This window comes from Peromyscus leucopus, chromosome 7 (genome assembly GCF_004664715.2).
Source record: "Peromyscus leucopus breed LL Stock chromosome 7, UCI_PerLeu_2.1, whole genome shotgun sequence".
In the NCBI taxonomy this organism is placed as follows: Eukaryota; Metazoa; Chordata; class Mammalia; order Rodentia; family Cricetidae; genus Peromyscus; species Peromyscus leucopus.
The window spans coordinates 22,950,486-22,971,542 of NC_051069.1; the positions used below are offsets into that span (position 1 = coordinate 22,950,486).

The following is a 21,057-nucleotide window of genomic DNA, read 5'->3' on the forward strand; positions in this document are numbered from 1 at the left end:
AGAGAATTGTTTTCCTCAAGGCTCCCAGTCCCCCCCCCCCCCGTAGACTCCTGTACCAGGTTCTAGTGTTCATTCTCCATCTCTCTGTATATCAAGAAAGAGTCATGGTACCAATATCTTCTTGGTGTCATTCTCTAAGACAGTTCTTAACTTGTGGGTTGTGACCCATTTGGGGGGTCACATATCAGATATCCTGCATATCAGATGTTTATATCCATAACAGTAGCAAAATTAGAGTTATGAAATAGCAAGAAAATAATTTCATGGTGGAGGGGTCACCACAATATAAGGAACTGGAATTAAAGAGTTGCAGCATTCGGAAGGTTGAGAACCACAGCTCTAAGACTTGGAAGGGCCGGTTTGCTGATATACAGAAGCTCTCTGAAATGATGGTGGCCTCAGCTTCAAATGAGTGCCTGACTAGCTCTCTAGTGTTGAGAAGTCATCCCAGAGACCATGTCTAGAACCCGTGCTCATGTCCATCCTTGTACTTTGGTTAAGTATCTAGTTCTTTTCGTAAAATTCCTTTTGGTTTAAATATCTAAAAATGTCTGTACCCTGACTGGTACATTGATATTTTGAAATTCTCTTTTCTTGGTGCTCAAGAGACTTGTTGCCTTTGTGCAAGTCACATGTCATGGTAAGGTTTAGGACAGATGAGAGAAATTTGTTTTCCTTATTAAAATGAAAGGGCTGCTGGGAAAGAGGTGGTGGGAAGGTAGGAACAGCATTTATTTGTTGTTACAAAAAAAAATTGACAAAGGCAACTTAAAGGAGTGAGGCTTCTTCTGGATCATAGTTCTAAGATGCAGTCCGTCACAGTAGGCAAGACATGACAGCAGAAGTTGGAGGTCAGCTGATCTGGTCTTCAGTCAAGAAACTGAAAGAGAGAAATTAGCACTGGTGCTCAGCTTACTTCCTCAGCTTTATTCAGTCCAGAACCCCAGTCTGTGGAATGGTGCTACCTACATTTGAGGTCCACCTTTCTAGCTCAGTTAACTCAGTCTAGAAACTCTGTCATAGACATGCCCAGGAGTCCATCTCTTAAACAATGCTAGATCCTGTCAAGAGGATAATGTTAGCCATCCTGCAGCACAGCTTGTCAACAGAAGCATGTTTGTGGTAGATTAGTCTTAAGGAGGAATGTGCATGGGTGTTCCCAGGGTGGAAATTGATTCCATGCCCATAATCTTTTTAGAAAATCTTCATGTGCCTCTGGCTTGGAGACTTGATACTCTTAAAAAAATTTTTCCTGAAAGTCTGACAGGAAAGTAGAGGCATTCAGCTTTTAGACGTTGACCTTTTGGTTAGTGCAGTTGCTGAGGATCACATGGCTGTGATGTGGAGGACAGAAGAGGAAAGGGGATGAGGGAGAGTTTAACTACAGAGAGGAAACAAGGAAGTGGAAAGGGACCAGTCAGCAAGTTCCAGTCCAGTTCTAACCAGAATGCACTGGACTCACTAGTCAATGAACCACAGTGACTCATGTTCATGCGGTACCTATCACATAGTCAGGATCAATCAGTGGATGAATGAGAAATTCTAAAGATCGGGCGAGGCCTGGAATGGTAAGAGGCCAATGCCTCTCATCTCAAAGCAGTCTTTAAGATATGTTGAGAGACATGGTGGTGTGGTGGAAATGTAGGCTCATGAACTCTGAGACACCATCCCAGGATGGTTTATAAACTGAAACACTGGAGAGTTGCCTAACCACAAGGAGCTGTGCCTGTGTATTCGAATCATAAGGATGTTATGAAGTATAAATGATGCAAAGTAAATAGAAGAAATAGCATATTGAGAGGCACAGTACAATAATATTTAAAATGTTCCTTTTAGTGTGTTCATTTTATTTTTACAATACATACACTATTCAAAGTTGAGAGAGATTCGTGATGTATAACCACTTTAATGGCAATTTATTTTTATAGACAGAATTGAGCAAACAAGCAGCCTTTTGTCTTTACTGAGAACGGAACAAGCATACACTAGAGCCAGAGCATGGAGGATGGAGGTTAGACAGATAGGAGCAGCCCTTTGCATGGACACCGGCCAGCTTGGGGCAGCTGGCAATGAAACCTGAAGCTTTCTTCCCCGGTAGGGTGCTAGGGCTTAAACACCCCGGTTGCCTTTCCACCCCAAGGCTTCTTGCAGGAAAGGTTTAGCTATTTTCCTAATGACAGCTGAAGCTTGCCCTTAGCTCTTGCCACCCTCTACCTTCGCTTTAACATCTTGGACTCGCCTGTTCCCCAAGAAGCAGCATCACTAACCCATTTAATGCTCCAGGCAAGTGAATGCCAAAGTTCTTGGCTCTTTCCTGAGACTTATAAATATATAATAGCTTTGACAGTACATGTCATGTTAGGGCCTCTTTCCCTTCATGAACCAGGAATATGCTCTATCTGATGAGCTGTGAAGAACAGAAGTTGAGTGCCAGTCCTTAAGTTCTACACATTTCCTGATCTCCCCTCCTCAGCAAGAGACAGACAGACAGACACATCGGCAGGCAGGCACCTGTCACTTCGACATCCCTGCATCCTTAAACAAGCAACTGAGAGTGATGTTAAAATTAGCCTGCAACTGGAGGCTGTTGGAGTTGAGGAAATTAGCTGAATGCTTCCTTGGTAATTGTCGGTGAGGCTGTGAAGGGTATGTCGTACCTGAGAGAAGCTGATAACAAACAACTCGGGAATCCAGAAATAAACAGCTGGCTCTTCTCTTTCTTTTGTCCTTTGGAGATGCCTTTGATGCCTGTGGATGTCTCTTTGTCCTTCCCTTCTTTATTCATTCCTGTGGAAGGAAAGGTGAAGTCTTGTCTACTAACCCATGGCAGAGGGAAGTCCCCAGCTGGGAAGAGATTACATGATATTTATGGATTGTCTCAGCTCTGTAGGGCTCTGAACTCAGCGGGAGCAACCAGATGTGGGCCCTGACCCTCTGGGTGTGTAGTAAGCTGACAGGATAGGGACATAAACAACAATAATTAAGAGGCAAAAACCAAATCCTGTGGTAATAGAGGAGGGATCATCAGAGAAACTTGCTTGGGAGGGAGGAAGAGAAAGATGGAGTGAGGTAGGGGTTAGAGAGATGGATGGGAATAGGGAGAGGGAGAGGGAGAGGGAGAAAACATGCCTCTTCAATAACGGCAGTATGGCAGAGGATCCAAACTGCTCAGGTTATTGAACACAACACAGTGGCTTGTTTTAGACCTCTCCTAGATGGTAAAAAATTGAAACAAGGCAAAATCAAGAGAGGGCATGAGGAATCTACCCAGTGGGCATCCGTTAATGGACTCTGAGTACACATGGCATTTGGAACTGAAGTTGAGGTAGGATTCTATGGCAGCAGGGTGTGGATGGCTTGGGAGCAGAAGACATATAATACAAGGAGAACAGAAGCAATGGAAGCCTGGGATTGTGCAGTGGCATCGTGCCAGGGACAGGCACATCTTATCTAACGCAGATGCTCTTGGCTTCTTGCTATGAATCCCCCTAAAATTTATGTGTTCAAAATGTAATTTCCAGTTCAATAATAGCAAGAGGTAGAACCTTTGAGGGGTGAAAGGCTGTAAGAGGTCTGAGCACATGAATAAATTACTGCCATTATTGAAGAGTGGGTTTCCTGATAGGCTGAGCTCACCACACTCACCTTCCACCTTTCCCCTTCCAGAATGAGACGACACAGCAAGAAGGTCCTCACCAAATCCACGGATCTGAAACTCCCGGTGGTTAGACTCACAAGACACGTAAAGTTTGGTTCCTTATTGCTTTCTCAACCTGGGGTACTCTGTTAGAGCCACACAAAACAGAACAAGACACCCTTTAATAGAAATTAAGGCCAGCTACAGCAACCAGTGTCCCAGCTGCTCAGAGAATGAAATATCCACCTCTCAGCCAGGTCCTCGAGCACTATGCCATCATCTGCAGCCTCCCGTCCATCTCCTCCCTCTGCTTCCACGTTAGCAGTGCTGTCCTTCCAGCATCCCTGTTCTCGTTGTCTATCATGACCTCTCCTCCATCCTCTGCTTCTAACTGTAGCACTGACCTTCTCTCCTGCCTCAGCCTCTATTCCCAACATCCTTCCTTCTTTATGATTCCATCTCTAAATGCCCAGAGTGTTGGGCAGATATACCTGACAATCTTTAAGGCCTAGGCTTGGAATACTGACTCTAGAATTCTCAGATCTGGGGATACAGGATTTGAGAATGTGGGCAGTGAGGGAGAGTGTGGAGACAGAGCCAGGAGCAGGGACTGTGTCCGCTTTGGCTTCTCCTTCTCCTCCGCCCTGCCTCAAATAGATTGTTTATAATGTAGTACTGACAGGAACTGCTGCTCACCGCTGCTGGGTTTCAGCAGAAGATAAAGTGACAGGAAGATTGTACCACATTCTCCAAAAAGGCCCCCTGGGGAGGATGTTGAGAGAAGGTGATTGATTTGGTTAGATTGTGATGTGTTATTTAGGGAGAAGACAGGGGAGCTGGGAGCATGGAAGGGAGAGGAAGTGGAGGGAGAGAAAGCAGCCGCCATGTGGCTGAGGACTCTGGTGCTCTGGACCAGGAGAGAAGGCAGAAACCTGGTGAGGCAGGGAGCCCCTTCTTGTAGCAACTGTTCTGGAGGCTCCCCTGGATGGGACCCTGCTGTTTTCATGGCTTGGTGCTCTGACTTCAGACAAGGGGAATCAACTGCATTGAGGAACAGCCAGCTGGGATGTACCACAGGCCAGGAGTGCGTGGACTGGGCAGACAGAGCCCCCCATAGAGGAGAGCCACATGTGGGCAGCAGGGAGCCAAGCCCTCACAGAAGCAGTGGCTAAGTGATGGCATGCTGATTAAGCGTCATCCTCCTGCAATCAGAAAGAATTTAGGGAGGGCTCCTGTCATGGAGAGATACTCAATATGCTGCTCAAAAGGAAGAGGCTGGATGAAAGATGCTAATCTTCATCACTGTCACTGCTCTCCCTGAGTAGCACCAGGGTGGGCGTTTACTTAAGGGGGTTTCTTCTCACTCCACATTTTGGGTGAAACACCAGGAGAGAAGACGGCTGATATGGAAATCTTGTTCAGAGGGGAGCTGGGGCAGCTAATGCTGAGCCCTTCCCCATGTGGCTCTGAACGAGGCCTTGCCTTCTACCACCAAGGCCAAGATTTGGGTGCATGAGGAACAAAAGAAAAATCACTCAGCAGATACAATGGTGGTAGAGGGCACCAGGGAACCCATCCATGGAACCTTCTAGAACCATTGGCCATGCCTGGCTGAAGCACCAAGTTGGAGAGATGGCAGAGGTCTCCTGTAGTGGTGAAGTTTCTTCTCATGTCTTTACCAAGTTCTTAAGTCTTCTTAAGAATGACATTAGTGGCCAGGTGGCGGTGGCACACGCCTTTAATCCCAGCACTTGGGAGGCACAGCCAGGCGGATCTCTGTGAGTTTGAGGCCAACCTGGGCTACCAAGCGAGTTCCAACAAAGGCACAAAGCTACACAGAGAAACCCTGTCTCGAAAAACCAAAAAAAAAAAAAAAAAAAAAAAAAAAAAAAAAAAAAAAAAAAAAAAAAAGACATTAGCATTCAGGTTTCTCTGGTAAGAAAGAATTCATGTCATTTTGTGAGGAGTCTTTATTTCTACAGACTTACCCCCAGGGTAATGACAATGGCAAAGAGACACAAACATCTTTAAAAAAAGAAGTTAAAGTTGAACTCATGGATCGGTGAGGGAATAGACTATTGTCCAAACTAAAGATGGTAGTGAGGGGGTTGTGCAAAAGAAATAAGGCAGGAAATCTAGCAGAGCCTGGAGAGTTGAGGGGAAAGAGTTGGAAAACAGGAATGAGAGAAGGAACCAATACCTAACTATATCATTATATAAAGTGGCAAAAGCCATTCATCCCTTCTTCAAGACGTTCTAGAAAGTTCCTATACCATATATATATATATGTGTGTGTGTGTGTGTGTGTGTGTGTGTATCCATTACTCTTATTAATGTGAATAGTGGCCTCTAGAGTTGGGTAGTGCATGGCTGTATACTGTAGCTCCTGGTTGTCATAGAACCTTGTATAGACAGAACATTAAACAGGGCTTTTGAGTTCTTTTCTTTGTGGGATATAATATATTCTCTCCTTTGTTATCTTCTCAAGAACCTTTAGGGAAGAAATTGCATTTCTTTTCAAAGCTTTTGGAGCTGGATTTGTTTTCTTTTTAATGTGTCACTGTATGCAGCAAGGCCTTGAGGCTGGAGCAGTATAGCTGAGATTTCTTGGACTGACTTTCATTTGGTTGCATAGACAACAAGCTTAGGGAGCTCTGACACTGATGACAGGTTGGCTTCCATGTCAGTCAACAGTCTTGAAGAGCTAAGGTCCATCAAGAGAGCAGGCACTTCTGAGTCTATCCTGCATGATCTCCTACCAAGGTTAGGAGATCATGTTAGATGTTAGAATCTTAATCACAGAGGACAAGAGTCTTGATAAGATCAGACTTAGAGGCTGGCTGGGAGTGCTGTTTCAAAGCTAGGATGTCATTATAAAGTGTGCTGGTTTGTTTTCTGTCAACTTGATACAAGCTATCATGAGAGGAAAGGGAACCAAGATTGAGAAAATGCCTCTACCAGATTTGCCTGTAGGCAAGTCTATGAGGTATTGTCTTGATTAATGACTGAAGTGGAAGAGTCCAGACCACTAGAGGTGGTGCCACACTTGGGCAGGTAGTCCTAGGTTGAATAAAAAAAAAAAAAGGCAAATTGAGTGAGCCATGAGGGAAAATCCAGTAAGCGGCATTCCTCCATGCTCATATGCTCATGGTCTCTGCTTCAGTTCCTGCCTTCAGGTTCCTGCCCTGCTTGAATTCCTGCTGTGGCTTTTCTTGGTGTCAGGCTATGATTAGGACATATAAGCCAAATGAACTCTCTTCTCCCCAAGTTGCTTTTAGCAATGATCTTTATCACAATAATAGAATGCAAATTAGGATATAATGGTAGAGAATTTGAGTTAAAGATAAAAAACTAAGTGTGGGACAGCTTCACCACAGAAAAGCTACAACCAGGAATAGCCAAGCAGGTGGGCAACCAGTGACTCAAAGGAATAAGGAATCCTAGAGCCAGCTGCTGCTACCTCTGGCTATTCTAATATGGACCACGGTGAGCTGGCTCCAATTAGGGAGGTTATTCTGTTCCAGGAGAGCAGTAGAGGAAGCAGCCATGTGTCTGTGGTTCCTTGACTGCTGCAGAGAGATCTCCTTCTCTCCAAGAGTTTCTCAGAGATTTGCTAGTGAGTGGACAGGACAGATTGGCTAAGTCTGAGAACCAATAGAAGGGGGATAGGCCATAGTTCTCCAGCTTGGCCAGAAGAATTAGTTTTAGGAAGTTGAATTAAGTCATTGCTCCAAATCCTGCAACCTTTCACCCTGGGCTCAATTCTACATGTGGCAAAGTAGAGAAAAAGAGGCCAGAGCCATGCTCCTCACCAGCTGGCTAAGCAGGATTATGGTTACATAATAAATCCAAGGCCTGGCATGTTTATGAGGCTCTCAGAAGCTGCAGTAACAATATCATTTAGAAAACATTTATGCTCCCAAGATGAAGGCAATCCCTCCCCCTCCTTTATTTATAAGGCATGCTGGGTAATTAAGTGGGAGCTGGGAAGGAAGGTGGTTGGGAGAAGATGGCCTCTAAATAATCCTGCCTGGTAAGGCCACCATCTGTTGATGTGCGGTAAGGATAGCCCACATACGGTGGGATAGTTTATAAGCAGTGCAAGAATCCAGGGTTCAGGAGAACATTCTCAAGGAATATCAGCAGGTTGGCACAGATGTTGGCTGAGTGACTAGATGACTGAGACATGTCCTACCTCTGGAACCCAGCATTGTGCCTGGCACCTGGCAGTTGTCTGACTCACATAGATGATTTAATTCATCCATCCACTGGTTCTGACACAGTTTGGTGAGTGCTGACACATGCCAGAATCTGCACTTGGCATAGGCTACTTCATGATAGTGAATAAAACAGACAGAGCTACTGCCTGCATGGACTTGGACTGCCATTGAGGACATAGAGTCCCATTATTGATTGACCTAGTCGTAGTGTTCAGAATATGAGCCATCAGCTCATTGGTAGCTGGCCAAGTCTCCCATAGAATCTCTAATTTCCTAAAGAAAATGTTTGATCTATTCCCCTGCCACCCAAGGGTCCATGCTCATCTTCTGTGCTATGAGGGATACTGGAAGAAGGACACCTGTAGGTCGTATTTGCCATTGTTGCCCTCTGCTCTCAGGTAGTTAGAAAATATTTCATAGAGGTGTAAGACCCTTCACACACCTTACTCAGCAACTTCCTTGGCTCTTACTAGTCATCTTCCTGACACTGGTTCTAATAGAAGGTAGAGTAACCAGGAATGTTAGAACCCAATTTTCACAGCTTCTGAGGTCTTCTCCTCTGGGCTTATCAGACCTTCTAAAATTCTGAGGGGCTGGGGAGATAGCTCGGTGGGTAAAATACTAGCTGCACAAGAATGAGGACCTGCGTTTGGATCCCCAGAATCCATATCAAATATGAGTGGTGGGTTGCCTAAAACCTTGATGCTGGGGGAAGAGACAGGAGGATCCCAGAGGCTCACCATCCAGCCATTCTGGCTGAAATGGTGAACTCTAGATTCCGTGAGAGATTGTCTCAAGATATAAAGGGTGATTGAGAAAGATATCCTGACATCAAAATGTAGCCTCCACACTTACCAACACTGGCAAGTGTAGCCACACATTCACACACACACACACACACACACACACACACACACACACACAAATACACACACTCACACATACACACACATACACACACACACATACAGAGAGAGAGAGAGAGATGAGCACATGTGCACACACACACATACATCCCCCTCCCCCATGAAACAAATTTAAAGTATTTTTGAAATGAAATTCTGTCCCTTGAAGGAGCCCTCTGGGAGGAAAAAAAACACTGTATCTTTAGGGCTCCTATTAAACTTCCAGTGACCCCAGCTGTGACAACATGTGAATCCTTTGCAGCCATTTGTGTCCAGGTTGTTGTCAGCAGTTGTGCCTTTCTGTCACCCACAGATCTATAAAAACATGCTGCTTGGGTCTCCCCGGCACACAGTTTTTACACTGCTCTCTCTCTCTCTCTCTCTCTGCATTCACCAGCTTCACAAACTTGACTGAGTTTTCTCAGTTGACCTAATGCAGCCATTTCCCCCTCTCTGTTTTACCTCACATGTCTGAGTGACACTTTGCTTGCTTCTCCACCACAATTCAGGGTGGTTTCCTCCAATTGCTCTGCTCTACGCTCTCCTGGGTAGATGCCTGGCTAGTTACTTGGGATTGGATACTCTTAGTGTTTCCCATGCACCGGAGAGATGGGTCAGCAGTTAAGAGCACTTGCTGTTCTTGTGGAAAACCTGGGTTTGGCTTCCAGCACTCACATCAGGTGGCTCACTGCCTGTAACTCCTGTTCTGGGGGGATCCAACATCCTCCTCTGGCATCTGAAGACACGGGCAAACACGTGGTACATATACACTCTGACTCACACACATATGCATACAAAAAGCATCTCTAAATGCTTCCCATACTCGCTTGGCCTTTGAAGGATCAGAAATTCTAAGATCTCACTAATAGATCTTCCGGGAAAGAATGAAGGACTCCGGGGAAGGGCCTGCTGAACAGCAAGTCCTCCCAGCCTGGACTAGGTCATGGTCTGGATGTGGTTGGAGTTTGTTCTCAAGGGTCCAGGAGTTGGGAGTTTTGTAACAGTGTGGCAACATCAAGACATGGTGGAACTTTTAAGAGGTAAGGACTAGTTTTTTTTTTAAAAAAAAAAAAAAAAACAGCAAATCTTTGGAAAACAGACTTTTCTAAGGGTTGAGTTAGTTCTCATGTGACGATGAAGTCTCATGAGAAAGGGTTTTAATAAGGAAATGAGTTGGACCCCTCCACCCATTCTTTCTTTCTGTCTCATCATTATGTTGTCTCTCCCTCTTGCACATGCATCTGCCACACTAGGACCAGGGAAGTCCTCACAGTAGCTAAGATAACATTGGTTATATTCTTGAACCTTCAGAATTATGAAGCAGACAAACTCTTTTTCGTACTTATTACACAGCTTCAGATATTTTGTCATAGCTGTAAAAAAACAGACTAATACAGGCTGCTTAATGGATTTGAACATGAGGTATGATGAGCAAGGGAGGAAACAAAGGCAGAGAACTTCAAAATCAATTTCTAGTTCTTAGCTTTTTTTTTTTTTTTTACAAGACTGTGCATAAGCATTCCATTTTATCATAATCATGACTCACAGACCTTGGCTACAGTTTATTAAGGAATATTGGAAAGGTCACAACATTGTCGGATTACAGTTGGAAGGGTTTTTCTCTTGAAAGGCTGGAGGCAAAGGGTTTTGATCAAGACCACAAAGTCTGTGGTTGGCTAAGCGATACTGAGCCATCAATGCCTCTCTCTCCTTTCTGTTTGTTTTCAGGCTGCTGTCCTTTGTGATGGTGTCGTTTCCAGGGAATCGTTCATGTGCACACAGCGGTTCTGAGATTGAGTAGTGACTGTAACCTAGGCTTCATATGCAGGCAACATTCTGGGAGCACAGACAGCAAGTCTCTGCCAATGTGCATGATTTACCCAAGGGTGGGGAGGGCGGAGGGTGATCAGTCAATTTCTCCATTCTCTGTGTAACTATTTTCTTGCTTAGAGCCCCCAATGAAGTATTTCCAGCTAGGAAACCCCTGGGATTCTAAGCTAGATCCTGGGCATTGATCCATCTATCTAATAAACAGTTTGGGCCTCAATGGTATGTCTAGTTCAATCTTAGGAATTGATAAGCGAACAGTGAACAAGACAGATAGATGCCTGCAATCAGGAGCCATTCCGTCTAACAAAGGTTACACAGGTATAAACCAGTTACTATGCAGAGCAATGAGCTCTGTAATAGGAAGAAGTACAGAGGGCTCAGATAGGATGATCACATGTGAGTTGTCCAAAACAAAATACTTAGGAAAATGGAAGAGAACATTATAGATGACTATGTTGGGACAACATGTGCCAGATATAGCCATTTTGAGCACATTGGAATACCTGGTCACCCTGGTTGTGAAAATAAAATGAATTTTTTTTTTAAAAGAAGAGTAGAGAAAAGATTGAAGTGAAATTTCCTAAAATGGAGAACCAATAAGCTCACTTGCAATAGCTTCCTTACAAGGAGGATTCCCATGATTCATACTGATGATTGTGTATATAAGAGATTCAGAATCTAACTTTAGTCATCCTATCCACAGGGCATGACAAGGGCCGGTTGATTTTGTTCTGTGGGACACCACCTCTCTTTATTACAATGTATCCCCATGCTCACATCAGACAACCCCTCAACTAGCTTTTCCCACCTCCACACTTCAAGAAGTAAAGCACTTTTCAGAAAGTGCCAGGCTGAAGCTCCCATTGCACGACCAGCTCCCACCCCTCCAGGAGAATTAGGATGCTTCCCTTTCTCCAGAAGCAGCAGTGGTCAGAACAAAGTCTTTTTCCAGGTCCCAGACAATGCCAATTCATCTACCTGCTCAACGATGTTTTTGCCCCTGGTTGAATCAATACTCTCCAGTAGTTTTTTTTTTTTTTCCTGATGTCGATTGTCACATCTTTTCCCCTGTTTTCTTGTCTAACTCCTTTGTCCCCAAGGTATGTCACAGCTGTTTTCTCACTGTTGTTATAGCCCTTGTCTCTCATGGTTTGACACATTGCTACATCAGGATTCTCCAATCGCATACTTTATCCACAAGAAGCCATCCTCAGTTGTAGCAAGAAAAGAAGAAAAGCAAGTCATGGGTGGGAGGTAGTGAGAGAGAGTCCCTTCACTGTGATGCCCTGCTAGGCTTTAAATAATATTTTTGATAAATTAAGCAATCAAGAAGCCATATGCCTAACAGTCGTGCCCATAGCTCCAAGGTGATGAGGACCTGAGATAAGAATTGTCCTGATGTTACCATTGTGAAATGTGTGCAAGAAGCAGGCAAAGACTGTCAGCTGGCCCAGTATGGGCCAGCATGCCTCCTTCACCCAGCTCTCTTTAATCTGGGAGGCCCAGGAGGTTGCTGAGGACGTTCGGGTAATAGGCAGACATGAGCAACTCTAACCCCCTCATTCAAGTCAAACAAAATTTCTACTCCATTTGTGTGCATAGTGGACCTTACTTTGATTGTTGGTGGAAATTCACGACATTTCCTGATAACTTTCTTCGTGTGACTGAAATATGAGGATTTTAAATAACAGTTGTGTATTTGTGGTGTGCAATTTGCTTTTTAACCCAAACTCTCCAAGCAGAGTATAGGTTTATGTTGTAGGGAAGCTAGGATGGGAGGGGGAGGAGACTGACTCAAAGGAGGTGAAGAGAGCAGCTGTAGAGGAAAGGACTTTTGAATAAAATGGGAAGTCCTTGAATACATCATCAAACTCAGAAGGTAGACCGTGTTCTAAGCCACACCTTAGAGATCAGAAAGTCCCCTCCCACTACCAATGAAGACCACCTGTCTGTCTGTCTGTCTGTCTTTCCTTCCTACCTGCTTTCTTTCATGATATTTCTTTCTCTCTTTAATGACAAGATAGGGCTAATCTTGCTGTGTGATGCTTTTATGTGAAAGTTCTTCATAATAAACTTTTCATTTTAAAGGTAAAAATACCCTTTATCTTTAAAAAAAAAAAAAATGGAAATAAGGTCTCACACTGTAGCCCAGGCTGGCCTGAAACTCACTGTAAAATAAGCTGGCCTCAAACTCACAGCAATCCTCCTGCTTCAGCTTCCTGAGTTCTGGAATGACAGGCATGAGCAACCACATCAAACTCCAATAAAGACATCCTAAGCAAAGGGGGGGGGGCTCACGGGGGCTTTTCCATTTGGAACTGTCATTTGTGAGAAGCTCCTGGTGTTGGAGGACTGTGTGCTGACAGTCAGGAGGGAAACTGGTACATGGAGGAGGAAGGGGGCATGATGGATGGATCCTGTTTGGTATGCGCAGCTATCTCACACACCCTTAATACAGAGCAGCTGTAGGGTGACCATGGGTAAACTGCACCGTCTGCTGTCAGTCCTGAGTCCACAATCGGCCTTCCTGATGGGGGCCAGAGCAGGGTGCAACAGACCCACGATCAGGATCCGGTAAAAGAAAGGAACTCTAAAGTGAGGCCCACCCTGGTCTCATCTCCTGCTTCCTTCACTAACCAGCCAGACACCAGAATGTTCTGCATAACTAATTACATTGCAGCTCAGTCTCTGGGTATAATTCATCTTCAGACGTGAGCTGAGTTCACATCTCCCCCTAGTTGATTATGTCTATCTGTTACTACACTCACCCACTCACCCAAAGTGTTGGTGTCCCGCCAGGTACAATCCCCATGAGGAGGGGTCACCTATGCAAACACACTTCCCTTGTTGATGACAAATGCATGCTACATGGGGTTTTGTGCCAAAAGCTCCGAGGCTTTGGAAAGGATCACCACGATGCAGGATTAAGATGAAGGACAACTGGCAGGGGCATGGCATGCACAGGGTGGAAAGATGGGCATGAGCCTGCATCTCTGAGGCAGATGTCCCCAACTGGCAAAGAGATGGAGTGGTAATAGGCTGCTGGTCTCTCAACCAACATTTGTGTCAAACTCTGAGATCAAATAGGGTGACTGTGTCCTGAACTATGAAGGATTTAAAACCATCCCTACCATCATTTCTGCTTTATTACCCGCTCTTGTATTTTCTGTAGAAGGGTTGATGGCTTTGGTTTATAGGAACCAATTAACGCATGACACATTCCAGGAATCCCATTCTTATTCTCCTTCTTACTCTTCTCTTCTCTCTCTCTCTCTCTCTCTCTCTCTCTCTCTCTCTCTCTCTCTCCTCTCTCTCCTCCTCTCCTCTCCTTTACAACACACACACACACACACACACACACACACACACACACACACACAGGCCCCAAATAATCTTTTCATAACAATTGGAACATCATAAGCTAGACAATGGGTCTATATGAAACAGATGCATAGCAGAAATGCACAGTGGGAGTACCCCAGATTTCTTGAGCCATCTACGGCATATCACAACTAAGGAAAGTTGAAGAGTATCTAGATGGTTGATCTTTTATAGCAGAGATGCAAAGATGGCCGTAACCTGGGTATGACCTTCTATGACCTTCTAAAAATCAGAGCAAAGACAGTTTCGACTCACACCTTCCAGCTTCAGCAGAAAAGTGTACTGAGAGGACATCCTTTGGACCTATGTCCTGTTCGTGCCCAAGGAAGATCACTACTTCCAATACCACAGCTATTCTAAGCCAGGGTTCCATCACAGGGAAGGGGAAGAATGGGAATAGAGACAGGTCAGGTCTCCTAGCTCTGCCTATGGTCCCATGAGGATCACCTGGGCATCACATTGCTGACAACTGAGATCTCAAATGATGATATGAACCCCACAACCAGCTGGGGAAAGCAAGGCTGAAACCAAGTCTTCATCTCCAGCCCTCCCTTGGTCCTGCCGCCCCAGCCTCCTGGCTTCTTGGTCAGTTGGGACCCCCAGCTCTGCTGAATCTGCACTCTACCCAGAGAGCACTGACCCATAGCCATAGTTCCAGGCCACAGCAGTTGTCAAGGGAGAAGGGGGAGTGTGAAGTACTGAAGTACGTGACCGGGCAGTCCTGAAGGCACAGGCACAGAGCTCCGGCCCCAGCTCTCCCTCCCTTCTGCTTAACATAAACCCAAGCCAGGAGAGGAAAGCCACAGTGAGGTCACCGCATTCCTGGCTGATACAGAAAGTCTTTGTCCAAGGCTGCCAGGCCTCTGGCTCCAGCTGACTCAGGCTGCCAGGCTCAGGCTGCACATTCCCTTCCAACTGAAAAGTGAGTGGCTCAGAATCTCAGGACTCAGTCATGGCAGAGTATGCATGCAGACCCACAGAGGCATACAAACATAGGCACACACACACACACACACACACACACACACACACACACAAAGCATGCACATACAGTCACATAGATATGTGTACATAGAAATGTACATACATATTCAAATACACAGACTTTCACAAGTACATACAGACACACTTTCACAAATGTGCACACATAGAGATGCATTCACACACATATAGACACATGCATACAAACATGTGTATATATGTATACAGACATATACCACATAAGCACAGACAGAGTCACAGACATACACAGATACACAAGATCACACACAGAGAGACATGCACACACAGAAATACAGAGGTGTGAGTGCACATACATGAACAGATACACACAGATACACACACACACACACACACACACACACACACACACACACACACACACACACCTAGGAGCAGACAGTGGAGATTAAGCACGTCTGGCAATAGTCTAGCTGGATTTCCAGGAGGAAAAGGTTTCAAAGGATACTTGCATCCACGATCGGGAACAGAGTCCTGTGATCTTAACATGTCCGGTGTTCCACACTTTTCATCTCAGTAAGAGAAGAACACCAAGGCCTACCTGGAGAAACTACTAGGATCTGCATCAATAAACTACAATACATGCCAGTATCTTAGTTAGAACATCTTCCCTGGATTTAATCATCCTCCTTTTTCTGGCAATATTGTTCCTATCCAACAAGGTGTTCTCTCACCCCAGTTCCCACTGTCCAACTTAGTGAGGAAGGGGAGGCCACCTGGAATCACATTACTAACATAGGACATTTGGGGTCATTTCCACAAGTTTGGAAATGCAGTAAGAGAGAAATTAAGCATACCATGCAGCTGGGGCTGTAGTTTGGAACTCAATGTTATATAATATAAATGGCAGTTGGGGGAGGGGGAGAGACCCGCCTGTAGAAGTTAGAGGAGATATCATTAGAAAGAGACCTGGAGCACTTAGGCAGTACTCAGCCACTTGAAGGGGCCCAGATCTATGCTTTCCTTTGGCTGCTAAAAGAAAAACCTGCAACTTTTCAATGCAACTCCTCTGTGCCCTTATGCTGGCTTGAGCTGGCTTCTAATTCTGGCAACTAGTTCACTGGGAAAACACTGCCATTATTACAATCGTGATTACAGACAAAGGTAGACTATGTCTTTGGCATCTGTATCCCCAAGCTTCTTAAGAATTTGGCCTTGTATCTGTTTTTAAATCATAATGATGTACTTGACCTCAGAGTGACTGGCAAAACTTAGCCTCAGTTGCTGTCATTAGCATGAGGAATAAGGTCCCTTGGCAAGGACAGAAATACCCACCTGATGCTCCTCTCTGCTTGAAGCCTGTTTTGACATGTACCTGGCTGTGACAAGCTGCATGCTCCTTGGGGGTGCTGTCATTTGCCTTGGACAGATAATCTTGCTGAGCTTTAGGGGGTGTTTAATCAGTGCGACCAGTGTGTACAGGAGCATGTAGCACCGGCCACAAAGTTCAGGGCTGGGAGGGATGTCTGTTAGCATTAAGTTGTCACTGGGACGGGCACCCACCAAACTTCCCATAGGCATAGCTGTAATTCTTTTAACACCTGCCATTCCCACACAGAAGAAAAAGAGCTCTAGGGAAGAAAAAGAACGTGGAAATTTCTTTTTTCGTAGCTGGTATAAAACATTCCCAGAATAAGAGGGTCAGTAGAGATCCAGCAGCCTTCAGAAGCTCCAACTAAACTATCAACAACCACCACCCCTCCTCGGGCTTTGGAACGCTGTATGTCACTTAGTCAGCATTTTATTAGGTGCTCTAGAAAGAGATACACAGAAATCACTGTTAGAAGCAATGATCCCCACCCCCTTGCTCTCAAAAGATGAATGTTTTCATAGAGCAACACAAGTGTGGTATTAGTTAACCACCTCCACCAAATGAGGGTGCTGGGGAGAGAGCTAAACTGATCATAAGCCAAGTTTTAAGCCAAAATTGAAGGAACAAAAAGAGTTTCCAACAATGGCAAGGAAATTAGGGGAATAAGCAAGATGTTAGAGCAGGGGCTCTCAACCTTCCTAACACTGCGACCTTTTAATACAGTTCCTCATGTTGGGGTGACCTCCCCCAACCATAAAGTTATTTTCATTGCCACTTCACTTCACAACTGCAATTTTGCTACTTTTATAAATCATAATCTAAATAACCAATGGTCTTAGGCAACCCCTGTGAGGGGGCCGTGACCCACAGATTGAGAACCACTGATTTTGAGCATATACCATTCCCGTGGTACCGAGGAGTTGCTCATGAGTAGATGTGCTTGTGTGATGAATGTCTCAAGCCAGTGAGGGCACAGGTGTGTAGGCATGGTGGAAGAGGTTCTCCAGTCAGCTAAGGATGGCTGGGGTTATGTATACAGGAATATACTAATGTAGGAGCTTTAATGGGCTGCGCTTTGAAAACACCAGGGGAGCTTAGAAGCATCCTGATATACGTGTGGTCTTTCTACAGAGTCTGGTCTCATTTGGCACAGCCCAGGAACAAAGATTTCTTGCAGCTGCCATGATACTGACTCTGGGAACCACTTCCCTACATGGTAAAGGCAATGGAGTAAGGGCAGGAAGTCTATGAGCTTTTACTCTGTCAATATAAATGATCTAGGGGTGTAAAGCCAAAGGTGAAGGAGATGGTGTCCTAAGTGACCCATCCCCACACTTTCCTACTGTCTGAGTTCAGCCTTAAGGGGGATCTAAGCTTAGACATCCATCCAGTGTCTTTTTTTTCTATTGCCTCGATGCCAGCCCCCTCCCCCCAGGCTGATACCCACGCATTCAGTACCAGAAGGAAACTGTAGTGCCTTAGTCTGATAGACCATCTATTGTGAGAAAGAGGAGGTCAGGCCTTGTTGAGTGGGCGGGACTGGCCTCTGCTGGCTATGTAGACAAAGAGACAGTTGGGAACCGAAAATTTCTGATTATAATTTGAGCTCATTCATGCTGTTCACATGGGCCAATATCTTGACATATAGCAAGGATGGGGAGAGGGGTTCAAGAAGCAGGACAGAGTCTCAACTCATTGCTTCAGGCTTAAGAAATCTCTCTGACTCTAATTCATCTGCAAGTTTAATGACCAGGCCTGGTGAGATGCTATCTTAGTATTCTGGGTGTACATCTCAATTCTGGTTCACTTATCCTCAGCCAGCTGTGTGAGGCACTGTGTGCTTCCAAAACACAAGAGAAATACAGTAGACGCCACTGCGTTAGTGGAGGCCTACCTTGAGGTGGCTGATAGGTTCATTCTTCTCAGTGACTGTCACTCACATGCTGAATATACTTGACCCTCCAAGCATTTTCTACAATATAATCCTGCCACACACTCGTGAACAGGGTTGATAGGATGATAGTTCATGACCCTAAAGGTCTAGTCAGAGACAGTCTGTGGTGATATTGTGTTCCCCCAAATATTGTGCACCCTAATAAACTTATCTGGTCAGAGAACAGAACAGCCACTAGATACAGAGGCCAGAAAATGGTGGCACATACACCTTTAATCCTAGCATTCCAAAGACAGAGATCCATCCGGATCTCTGTGAGTTCAAAGCCACACTGGAAACAACCAGGCATGGTGAGTCATGCCTTTAATCCCAGGAAGTAATGGCAGAAGGCAGAAAGGTATATAAGGCATGAAAACCAGGAACTAGAGCTGGTTAAGCTTTTAGGCTTTTGAGCAGCAGTTTTGGCTGAGATTCATTTGGATGAGGACTCAGAGGCTTCCAGTCTGAGGAAACAGAATCAGCTGAGGAACTGGTTAGATGAGAAAGCTGTGGCTTGTTCTGCTTCTCTGATCTTCCATCTTTAATCCAATTCCTGGCTCCAGGTTTGATTTTATTAATAAGACTTTTTAAGATTCGTGCTACAACAGTCCCCAAGAACTAGTTGTGAAGGGGTTTCCCTCTTTCCATGTAGCTGGATGGGTAACTTGGCCACAGGGGAGGATGTTTCCTGCTGAAGGACCATGAAGCAGAGGAAGGAGGACTGTTAAAGGCTAATCAGTAACAAATCTCTGCTCTGGCACCGGTACCTACCTCCTTGAGGCCCCAATACAGCCTTGTTCTTGGGCTCTACCATACATTTATATAGCTTCAGAATCACAAATTATCTTTTAAAAATGTGAGATGCCTTGAGTTTATTTCAGTTATTTGGGGCCCAGCAATGACAGAAACATTTATATAGTGTTGACTTTTATATGACATGTTTTTTCTAAGTTCTCATTTAATTTTGGGGGGAGGGTGGTGAATCAGAGTTTCCCAGTGTAGCCCTGGCTGTCCTGGAACTCACTCTATAGACCAGACTAACCTTGAATTTGAAGACCCACCTGCCTCTGCCTCCCGAGTGCTGAGTACGGCACCCTTATGTGTAGGTACTGTTATAGCCTCTAATTTATAAACAAAGGAACGACAGCATAGAAGACTGAAATACCTAAAACTATATACGTCAGATAACATACAGCTGTATAGCTCTGTAATCCATAATGAGATTCTACTTACAACTTATGAACGTTCCATCAAGGGACAAGTTGCTTATTTTGTAGTTTATAGCAGTATGACCTGTGGAACAGAATGTCCAAAGGGCCATAGTTTAGGAAAGGATGTGGGAAGCCAGAGTGGTCAGGAAGGCTTCTGGAGGGCAGAAGGGAAGAGCTCTGGAGAGTCAGACCAGGATGGAAAACTTTCATATATAGACAGAGGGCAAATGGCTAACAATATGGAGGTGGAAGTGATTCAGGATGGGTAAGACTGAAAGTCACCTGATTCCCACAGAGGTGTGAGGTGGTCCTGAGACCCAGATAGAGGAGGTCAGGCATAATGGAACCCTGGATGATTTGAGTTGAAGAAGGCTTTGATAACCAAGGCATTTGGGAACATCCTCCAGTGCCAGTAGAGGGAAAGGAGGCAAGGAGCCCCGTGGGAAAGAGGTCATGAGGCTTGACTAGACCAGTAGGAAATGGAATGGGCTTTGGGGCCTGTTTTGAGGTTCCTTTCAGAATGCTTTGGGTTGCCACAGAGATTCAAAGACCACACTTCTGCTTCTTCTTTCCTTTCCCTTCAGGACCTGCTGCTGGAGATAGGAACATGATAGATAGCCTGTTAGCCATCAGGTAGCATCATAGATGGAGTTCACTGTGAGCACAGGCCTTGTCTGAGGTCTCTAGAGAAGAGACTCACAGACTTCAACCCCAGGCCAACAAACCTGTCCACGGATTCTGAAACACAGCCCAGGTTTCACAGCTGTATCCCCAACCTGGTTTCAGAAAAGTAAATACTCATTGTGGAGACAGGCAGGCAGGAACAAAAGCTCCGTGATGCTTCAAACCTTTTTCTGTGGTTTTTGCATAATGTGAAACCTTCACAGGCTCGGGAGACAAGTAGTGGGGGGAGGGGGAAGAGATCCATGACTGAGCCACAAGCATTAAAGTAAAAAATGGATTTCAATAAAACATGATATAAAAACAAGAAATAACTGTAAATGGAATTGAAAGCAAATGACATAAAACTCCAGCACAAGGCTTCTCACTGCAATTCTGGAAACTTTCCTTCTCGCAGCTGCACAGGCATCAGTATTCAGGGTTCTTTCTCTTTCCACTCCCATGAATTTGTCACTTGTGGTGACGTATGGAAGCTCTCTGGTTTCACATCGCTTTTGCTGTCCCTGCAAACCTCAGGCAACTGAGGCTGGGCAAGGGTCCAGCTCCCCAAAGGGAACAAGGCATGATCAAAGGGAAGGTTAGGCCTAGTGATGGGATGACCCCCTCTTCTTCTCTTGCCCACAGCTTCCTACCCCATCTGTAAGGAGCCCAAGAACCCTTTAGATGACTCCTGCCAAGGAGTTTCATAATTATCCGTTAGCAAAACAGGAGCCATGGTTCCAGGTGGGAGAGGGCTCCCAAGAGGAAGGAGTTGATGAGGCTCCACAGTTAGCAGGTTATGAGAAAGTCAGAGAAGGGTGAGGACAGGTGAAAGTATGTCCCTAAGTGACCGAAAACTCACAACGCTGAACTGGGGGTAACATGAGCCTTCTCCAGTCGGGGTGAGTTTTGCAGTGGGAACCTAAAAACAGGAAGCTCTGGCACCTG

General features: G+C 45.1%; 1 long non-coding RNA gene across 1 annotated transcript in view; it reads right to left on the reverse strand.

Moving 5' to 3' along the window:
• Positions 1 to 716: 716 nt before the first annotated feature.
• LOC119088412 overlaps positions 717 to 21,057 on the reverse strand; it is a 32,340-nt gene continuing 11,999 nt past the window's right edge. The window contains exons 2-4 of the long non-coding RNA XR_005092083.1: positions 3,646 to 3,783; positions 2,658 to 2,787; positions 717 to 880 (exon numbers count right to left, since the gene is read on the reverse strand). This is a non-coding gene — a long non-coding RNA (uncharacterized LOC119088412). The remainder of the gene's footprint in view (positions 881 to 2,657; positions 2,788 to 3,645; positions 3,784 to 21,057) is intronic.